The sequence below is a fragment of the Vanessa atalanta genome, chromosome 14 (genome assembly GCF_905147765.1).
Source record: "Vanessa atalanta chromosome 14, ilVanAtal1.2, whole genome shotgun sequence".
NCBI classification, from domain to species: domain Eukaryota; kingdom Metazoa; phylum Arthropoda; class Insecta; order Lepidoptera; family Nymphalidae; genus Vanessa; species Vanessa atalanta.
In genome coordinates this window covers 3,615,232-3,625,789 of record NC_061884.1, presented here as the reverse complement: position 1 = coordinate 3,625,789, position 10,558 = coordinate 3,615,232, and positions in this window count along the sequence as shown.

The window sequence follows — 10,558 nt, the reverse complement described above, 5'->3', positions numbered from 1 at the left end:
GTGATAATGTTGCCAACTCTTTTGAAATATTAGCCCTTACGAAACAATTATAAATTATACCTATATATAAAAAATATTATGTAACTCAACCCTAAATCCCTTAATTATACACGTTTTACAAAAAATATATAAAAGAACAAACAATAATTTCAAGTCGTACAAGCTAGTAAAACTGTAAATAATAATCCAAGCTGGGAATTTTACTATTTATTTTTATATTTTAATAAGAAAATCCTGAAGATCATTGGTAAGTATTTGTAATAGAAATTGATATGAAAGCATTCATGCAATATTCTGTGGTTTTTGACGTGTATACTTCGTGAAAAGAGACAGAAGAGGAAGCCGGGGAAGCGCGCTTTTTGATTTAATCTATGTGTATGGTAGGTTTTCAATTGATCACCGGCAAATCTGGCGGATTTGAGAATATTAAACAATCTTATAGTAATTCTATTTCTTACTTAAGCTTAAGTAATTGCCATTATTCTGTTTGTAGGTGACAAATTTACTTCATCAAATAGGTATGAGTAATAATTTCAACAATTGTCTACTATATTGTTCGATTTTTGTTGTGATATATTTTTCGATGCTTATTTCTCATCCCAAAGTTGATTGTCATATTTAAAATATTCTTCGGTAGATTCTACATTTTGATAATGGTCACACTCAAGTCTGACCGCTACTCAGTATTCACTACTCAGTCTCAGTACTAAGACTAAATACTCTGTCAGCCCCAACTTCATATCCAAAGAAATAATTTACATTCATTTTTTAATTTTCAAAGTTTCATTTTTGCATTTTAAAATGACTCACCTCGACTAATTTGATTCATACAATTACCTATATTAAGACAATATGTTTAATGTCATAAATTCATGAGGAAACGTGCCTATTTAGTCTTCAGCGTTAGTTTATTCTCTTATTTTTAAATTTATGCAAAAACCAACACTAAGGTTTTCAACAAATAACGTAGGTTTTTCCATTTGAATATGATTTGAATAGAAAATTTGACCGAATAAAAAGATTCTTGGAACTGTGAATCGTATCTTTGTACTTATATTAGGTTAGGTTAGGCTTAGGTTTGGTTCTCATAATATTTGATTTATAATGTACTTTATTTTTGTAGTTAATTTCATCTTTAAATTATTGAAATAGCCCATTCAAAGCAATTTGGAAATAAAGAAAGTGAATATTGAATTGACGGCTTTTTTTAGTTTTTGTAAATAAAATATGTAAGTGTACCTAGTGATCACCACCCGTAGAAATTAGAGCAGTAAGAAATATTAACCATGCCTTAAATCGCCAATGCCCCACCAATCTTGGTTTCTAAGATATTGTGTAGTGATGAGTTGATAAGTCTTTGTTTCTGTGTTTATCGGTTATGCAAAATGTGCTAATCACCATAAATGTATATTTGTTAAGAAATGTTTTTGTAGAATTAATAAAGAAAACGATTTTAATTTTGTGACATAAAAATTGTATATTAAAACATTTTTTTTTTAATTTGACAGAAGGAGATTTTTTAAATATAAATTGTAAATAAAATAAATAAATGCAATGAACCTTATTTTACAATAATTGAGAAATTAAATAACAATAAAAATAGTTTTAACTAAACAATATTTAAAGACACCTTGTGTTTTTAAATTATATACATGCATATGCAAATTATGTACATATTTTTATTTCGAGGGTTCATCACCCAAAAAAAGAATTATAAAATAAAACTTCGTTGATAGAAAACATCATTATCAGAATCATCTGACAGAATTACAACTGCTTTTGCAAAATTACTTTGGAGAAACTATGCCAACTAACTACCAAGGAAACCATATCAACCATCCCATCGTCATGATACACTGCAGTGCAATATAATGTATGAATATAAATATAAAATAATCGATATTGGCAAGCTGGCACTTAACCCAGAAGTAACCCTTATAAATATTCCACTGGCCACTTCTAAACATCCAGAGATCTTTGTAGGTTATTCAAACACACTGCTCCACACAAGTCGATCGATAACTTTACCGAATAAGTTATGAAATATTATTCACAAGGATTGCAACGAAATATAAATCTTCACGTAAAAATTCATCGCCAATGGATCGTGTCACTCGTCATATCTTATTTGGCCTTATTTTAATGTTTATATTGGTAGAAGCAATAAAAAAGGTTAAGTTTATAGTACATATATACCTTGACGACATCCTGATGTGTAATTAAAGCCAAAATTGAGTCTCGTTTAATAATCTTCATAATCGCATATTAATGACTTTTACAACAAGGCGAAAGTACCTACTATCTAACTTAATACGTTTATTGTGGCTAAATGCCATGTTTAACAATTAAAATGTTTTTAAATGTTTATTAAACAACTTCAACTTGTTTGTAATTTAAAACTTTTTGCGTACACTATAATATGTTGAGCGACAATCTCGGTTTTAAATTATGAATTTATTTTAACATCAAATTTTAAATACTATACTACTTACAATGACAAAACATATGACAATTTATTCATAATTTAAAATAAACAAATAATTTTTATTTGGCTTCTATAAGAGAGCAATTTTCAATGCTGCAGACAGGCACAATGTTCAACTTTACGTATTGTCTATACCTATTAATACCTAATGTCAAAAATGTGTTCTATATTTAATTTCTACAGTCAGATGTATTAAATTACTTTACAAATCGAATGAACCAAAGCTTCTGAAACCGAAGTTCAATAATAAGGGCTAATTATTAATTATATTGTAAAGTACACAATTAATTTAGTCTATCTGATACTTTACTAAATAGATCCAGAACTTAGGTTTTGAGAAATCATCTTATATTTCGTTTTCCAAAGAGCAGCTAAGAAAGCATTTATAATTTCAGACTTACAATATTAATATTATAAATAGATCTTAATATTACCAACATGATTGTAAATTAATTTAAAATGTGCATACATTGAATTGTATTGTATTAAGCGACATTAAAACTGTTATTCATCCTCAAGTTTTAATATAATCGGATATAAATGTTCTCGTAGATTCTGAGGAGGTCGGTATATCTGTTCGGATTCAATGATTTTATATTAAATTATCCTCAACTTCCGTCGAATTAAAATGACAAATTCGTCATTTTCAATACAAATATAGCCTTGAAAAAAATTAGGATTCAAAGGCTATCACGAAGTCATGCCCACGCATTCACCATACGAAAATTGCATTTACAATACTATTTAACAGGACGTGCGGAATTAATTTCAAGTCTCAATAATATTTTATTTGCAAACATATATTTGTACCTATAATAAAAAGTACTATAATTTAATCAATAAAATTAGATTATAGATTTTTCTTGATTGCTTTCTAGTTGAAAAGATAAATACTTTTGGATGTGAGATGAAGAAAATATTTTTTTAATTCAAATTTATATTTTGCTTAGTCGGAGGGCTTTGTGTAAGCCCGTCTGGGTAGGTACCACCCACTCATCATATATTCTACCGCCATACAGTAGTACTTAGTATAGTTGTGTTCCGGTTTTAAGGGTGAGTGAGTCAGTGTAACAACAGACACAAGGGACATAATATCTTAGTTGCCAAGGTTGGTGACGCATTGGCGATAAGAAATATTAACCAGTCCTTAGAATGTTTAATATTTCTTACAGCGCCATTAACTATGATGATTAATGGTGACCACTTATCATCAAGTGGTCCATTTGCTCGTCCGCGTACCTGTATCATAAAATAGAGATAAAATAAATATAGAGAACGTTTTGAGCTTATTCCACCACGCTGCTACAATATGTTTGTAGCTATGCTGAACTATAAACAAAAATTATGCACATGAAAATTCTTTAGTGTTTGCCTGGATTTGAACCCGCAATCGGTTGAGATGCACGCTGTTCCAAGTACTGGGCCTTGTCGGCTATTATTATATTGTGCTGAAAAGAGAATCCTTAGGTTTTAAGCCTTATTTGGTGGAAGTAACGCTGACCTTCAGAGTTGGTATGCGAATAACGTGTCATATAAGAGGCTTTCTCACTAATATCTTAATACCAAGCCACGCTTCAGCAAAGATTAGGATTGGTTTGTAAATATTTGTGACATGTGACGAATGTCTGACGCATTTAAGCGATGTATTAATGTTATTAACTTGAATAATCCCGAGTCGAAAAGCCGTTTTGTTCCTAGGTGAAGTTTTTGCGAACGTTTGAGCATACTTCGTTCAGATATAAACTATTATATAGATAACTATTCGTAACCGGCGACTTCGTTTGCGTTTTAGGGGTCGATCGTCAGGTTTTAGGTATGAAAAGTCTAGGTCCTTCCATGAGATTCAAGCTTGCTACATACAAAATTTCATCAATATCGGTACATTGATTTGGACGTGAAAGTGCAACAGACAGACAGATAGAGTTATTTTCGCATTTATAATATTAGTATAAATTTAATGAATACATACATGTTAAATGTCTTTTGTTTTAGTAACGTTCATGAATATTAACTATGAAAACAAAGTCAAAGAATCTAGCACACTGTCCATTACTAGTAATTTAGATGTCTCCGCTCTATCAATGCACGCTTGATTGTATAAAGTTCACCAATATAAAAAAGTACCGTTGAATATGTTATAATAAGTTAAGTTAAACCAATTATGATTTAAATTTTATCATCGATACTTTATTAAAATGAAAATCGATTTACCTAAAATTTCTTACGAAGTCATACAAACTCAAACTCAAACTCAAATTCCTTTATTCAATATAGAAGTATATTGAATACTTATTGATGGTCAAATTAAACACTACCACCGGTTCGGAAAAGGAAACACCCTGACCTGGGAAGAACCGGTGAAAGAAACTCAGCGGGTCTTTTTTTTACGTCAAATTAATTATATACATAATTGTATTTGAATAGAAACAGCCAGGAGGCGATCGTTTTATTCCCAAGGTGTGCTATCAAACATAAACTCACTAATTGTATAGTAACCTTTCGCACACAAGCGTTCCTTAACAATTTTTTTAAATTTCGCAACAGAAGCATTTTGAACGCTTTCTGAGATCCTATTGTAGAAGCGTATACATTGCCCCACAAAAGAGTTACTGACTCTATGCAGTCGAGTAACAGGAGTAACAAGATTGTGTTTGTACCTTGAACCAATGTTATGAAAATCACATTTTCTCATAAAAACATTAATATTTTTCCGTACATACAAAACATTACAGAATATATATTGAGAAGCAACAGTCAATATCTTAATTTCTTTAAATTTATACCTTAATGATTCCTTGGCTCCTAGCTACATATCTAACGAATCAACGTATCTAGGATGCATAATATTAATTAAATATATTCCAAAGCGCACGATTATAGCAGAAGTTTTGATTAGTAATACAACAGTATTGTTGATCGAATAATTACTCGATTGAAGATATAAATTGTATAAATTGTAAATTGTGTTGCCAGTGTAAAAAAAAAGTTATTTTTTACATGCTTTACTTTATGTTTATTATGTTTTAGTTATGAAATTTGCGAAAAAAAAACATTGTCTAATACACTCCTATAATATAAACAAAATCTCTCACTTTAAGCAAGATAGTCTAATTCAATTAATCATACGCTGGTCCTGTTAAAATCTAAATCACTTTGACTGAATATGTCCAAAAGATAGCAGCGCTTATGGACCTAGACCACTTATAAAAAATAGACTAATCGAAATAGGAATAATATTAGTGCTGTATTTGTACTAGAAGCACTCGGGGCTAGTGCCCGAAACAGCAAAATGAGGAGAAAATAGAAGTTTTTCAAGCTATCAAAAACATTTTTTTGACTTCCGAAAATACGAATGCCTGATAAACCATATGTTCCTACGATAAGTTTTTGGGATGTGCAATTGCCATCAGTCCATATAGCCATCGAGATTACAAACAATGCTTGGCTTGAATTTCCGAGGTCAGTTTTAGTAATGTCGCATTTCGCGTGTTATTTCCTTATAGATTTGGACATGTTTCATAAATATAAAATTTTATGGCTTAATGTACAAAAATGAATGAATTGCTGTAGTCTTGCGTAACGTTTAGTCACTAAACCCATATTCAGTAGAACCTACTTTTTAGTGGTGGTGTGTCAATCATAGGAGGACTAAAGACATCGGTGAAGTTGCTTTTCCGTGCCAATTTTAACCGACATTTTCTAAATTCGGCACCCAGATAACTTGCACACCAATAAAGACACAGAACATTGTTTCATTTAGTAATGATTTAATGTAATATATACATATGTACTTTCAATATTTTCATCTATTGTCATTTATTTTTCTCTCATATTACATACATAATAGATCTATAATTACATGTATTTTATTTATTGCGGCCCTTGCCACATATTTTAAAATTTATCCCTTGCCAAAAGTTGTCTAGATTGCTGTTTTAGCCAAAAGACCGGCAAGTGCATTTTTTTCAAATATCTAATATTTAATTTGGAGTGAATGAATTAATCGACAAACCTTTCACGAACACAATTCCAACTCCAATAAAGAAAAAGCATCACTAACAACACTGTAATGACATCTGAAATCAATGAACGGAATGCGGATGCTATTATTGAGCCTTGACACGATGCCTAATCTTTGCTAATTCGAGATTTTTCGCAATCGCCTTCAGAAATCATTAAATATTCCTCTTCTCTCCTTTATTAGTTTTAAGAAGGCAGAGCAAATGAGCCCCAGGTCACTTTTGCTCTTCGAAATTGACACTACCAGAAGTATGTAACCAATAATGTCTTCTGAGGTTTTATGGCTAAAATTACACTGGCTCACGATTCTTCCACCTATAACAGATCAAATAAAGTATTGACTGTTTGTGGTATCAATTATTCGATAAGTATAACCTTCTCCGACGTGTTTTAAGCCCTATTAATTGCCGTTTCTCTCTCTTCAGGTACCTCAGGCAGTGAAATATTTTACAATCCACATTGTATAAAATTAGTTCACATGTTGAAATTCCTAAATGATGTATCTACATTTTTAATCAATATAGGTACATATCACAGTGAATGTTTCGAAGTCTATGATTTTTATTTAATGTAAATGTAATTATTAATGTACCTTTTTAAATTAATAAATTCCGTACAACTTTAGAATCATACGCAAATTCCTTAGAATTGTTGTATTCTCAAATTAAAATTAATTACATTAAATATTCTTAAAAGATTTACTTTTGATCCATTTAGAATCGATATATCATGTCACTAGCTTGTTTACACGACCCCGTTACACATTTAATATATGCATAGATTGATTAGTATTTATTAAGTTAGAAATACGTCGTTGGTAGTTAAAATATATATGTCCAACTAATGCTTGTTTAAAGAGAACTAATGACTCTATAGCTAGCTAGCTAGTAGGTAAAATTACCTACCTTTTATTATTATAAACATTACTACTGAGTTTTTTGTCGGTTCTCCTCGGTAGAATCTACATTTCGAACCGGTGGTAGCTTCACTTAATATAGTTTGTTAAATGACGATTCAAAAGTGCTTGTAAAACCCTACTTGAATAAAGTATATTTTGATTATGGTTCGATATATATATATATATATATATATATATATATATATATATATATATATATATATAAGGTGGATATTACATCTACCTCTATATACTAAGCCTAAAAAATATAATTAGAGAGCTCTAAGATCGACAAAGCTGTTGTTTTGAATAAAAACGCAGAGCTGCTCACTCATTGTTGTGTTTGTTATTCGCGTGTCTGTAAAATACATTGATAGCGGATATTACGAGGACCTTGACACTCGTTAGCTTACTTTCTTGGAAAACAACGTAGGCGACAATTAAAATTCTTCTAGCCCGCATGCGCTGTCAACCTCTTGTTTTAAAGAGCGAAGAAATATCTTACGTCCTATTTGTTTTTTTTTTAATATTTTGCACAGTTCAGACCTCTATGATACTTAAAATTAGTTCCTTTGTTTTCAGTGAAAACTCATTTATAATATACCTACTTAGTTATTTTTACTGAAAGATAATAGTTGTCATCGATGATGTCGACTTTATTTTTAAGAATATTTAGTAGAAAAAGGATTGATTGATTGATTCCTTGATTTAGTCTTGATTATTTCTGATGTTCAAAAATCTTATAAAAATATTTCCGAAGTTACAAAATGTAAAAAATGTATTTAGTGTCACATAAATAAAATGGCCTAAAGCCAGAATCCGTGGCAAAAATGGCGAACGAATAGCGCAATCTTTTGTTCCTCATTTCAAAATAAAATATTTAATTTTTTTTATAGTTTTGCAATTGCATCACATGAATCTAGAGATAAAAATGGTCATTTGTATGTGAAATTAATTAAATGCTTATAATGCATGATGTACGAAATTTTAAGTATTGAATTCTTATATAGTAAAAACTGAAACTGCTTTATTCCAATAATATCGTAGTTGCTTTTTTAACTATCGACACGCTCGGCTTCGCACGCGTGCAGTTTATTAATAATAAATAAAATAAGAAGTGCGTTGAGCAAGTAAATATTAAGCAAATTACATATTTATTTATTACTTTATAAAATAACCAGTAGGTGTGTCATAAATGGGAAACATGAAGAATATAAATATTGGTTTGTTTCATAATTTTATTGTGAAACACATCAGAATTTTTCACAGCTCATATATTTAAATTTGGGTATTTTTTTTTTGTTATAGCTGGTTACCTGATCGCCCATATCACAGGAAACGATATTTTGGTTGCACATCATTTAGAATTGGTGTTAACTTCTAAAGTTATTCTAAGTATTTTAGAGGATATTGTTTCGAAACAAATTCTTAGACAAATATTGCGATATCTCTGCATTAATGTGTGATATAACTATAATTTATAGCCTATTAATATAGCCTTTAAGACTGTATTTGGTATTTAATTAATGTAAAAATTAATGTAGTTTTCTAGCAAATTTTTGTAGATTAAGAGCATTATCTCTTTATAATAAGAGCCGAGATGGCCCAATGAGCCGAAATGGCCCAGTGGTTAGAACGCGTATCCTATAGATTTAATAATTATTATAGTCAATAAGACGTATAACATTTCGTTGAGATTAGAGTTTCTTGTTACAGGACTAATGATTTGGAAGTCTTATCTCAGCTTACTAATAAGACAATAAACGTCTCTCCTATACTCCTGACATACAAAATTATCAAAACTCATTACATCAAAAAAAAAAAATTACCGTTATGAGAAACTCGTCAGATGTAAAACTTCAAAATGAGCTAATGAATTAATTTATTATGGAAGAAAATTAATAAAACATAAATTAATAGATAGGGTTTCTTTAATAAAAAATACGTTTAATTATTATAATATAGTCGTCACACACACACACACACACACACACACACACACACACACACACACAACATGCGGGAGCACATAGCAGCGGCGGAGAAGGAGTATGACGGCATATGAGAGCGTCATCACGTCATGCCGTCTGCAGTCACAGCGTATAAGTAAATCAATTTTATAACCATAAGCTTCATATAAATTTATTTAAACATTTGATTATAAAAAATGAGAATATTAAACGAAAATTTTGGAACATTTATTTGTAACGTAAAAAAGAGCGTTATATATAATATTTTACAACCTAAGTGTTTATTGAATAATGACTTAAGGTAGATAACAAATAATAAACACACATTTAAACATACATATTCATTTACCTACACATAGACATTCTGTAGATTTAAATTAGGAATGAGAAAACGATAAAAAAGTGCAATGAGTAAGTTAGAAAAAATATGATCGTTTCCAGCGAAGAAAGAAAATTATTTAGACGAGAGTGAGTTCTAAGAATAAGAAACATGATTGGCCTTTCATAGTAAAAATAATACGTAGAAAATATATTACTGAATAAAAGAAGCAATTAGGAAAACATGGGTTGAAAGTTATAATTCAATGGGATTTTTATTTTATCTTATCGGTTGTAAACAATGAGAGATAAAACTATTTATTAGCTGAACTTACTTTTCGTATAAAGGCTTTCTGCAAACGTTTTGCAAATAAAATTTAAAAAAAGCATACGTTTTGTTTAAGCCACACATCCAATAGATACAGGATTTGTTGCACGTCCAATAACGTAACGCAGTTTTTATTGATAAGCGTTTAATAACACACAGAAAAAAAACAGGATCGTTTGTCATTTATTTTTATTACGTTCTAATTAAAAACTCTATATTGTTTAAAAATACAATTAAAAACACAGTGTTAGTTCTAACTAATATTTATTTTCACATCAGAGTTATAAACACTATTTAACGTAAATTATGAATTCCAATCATATCTCCTCTACATCAGTATGTATCTCCCTTAAAGGAACTTCAATTGAAGCCGATGTGTACAAAAGTAATAAAAAAAACTATAATGACGCGCACAGTACCACACCGAATAGAAATGACAGACAAATTATCTACGTTGATGATATTTATAAGTATGATCGTAATAACTGTTCGAACACTTTTAAGTAACGAAACATGACACGAAACATGTCTGCATTTAG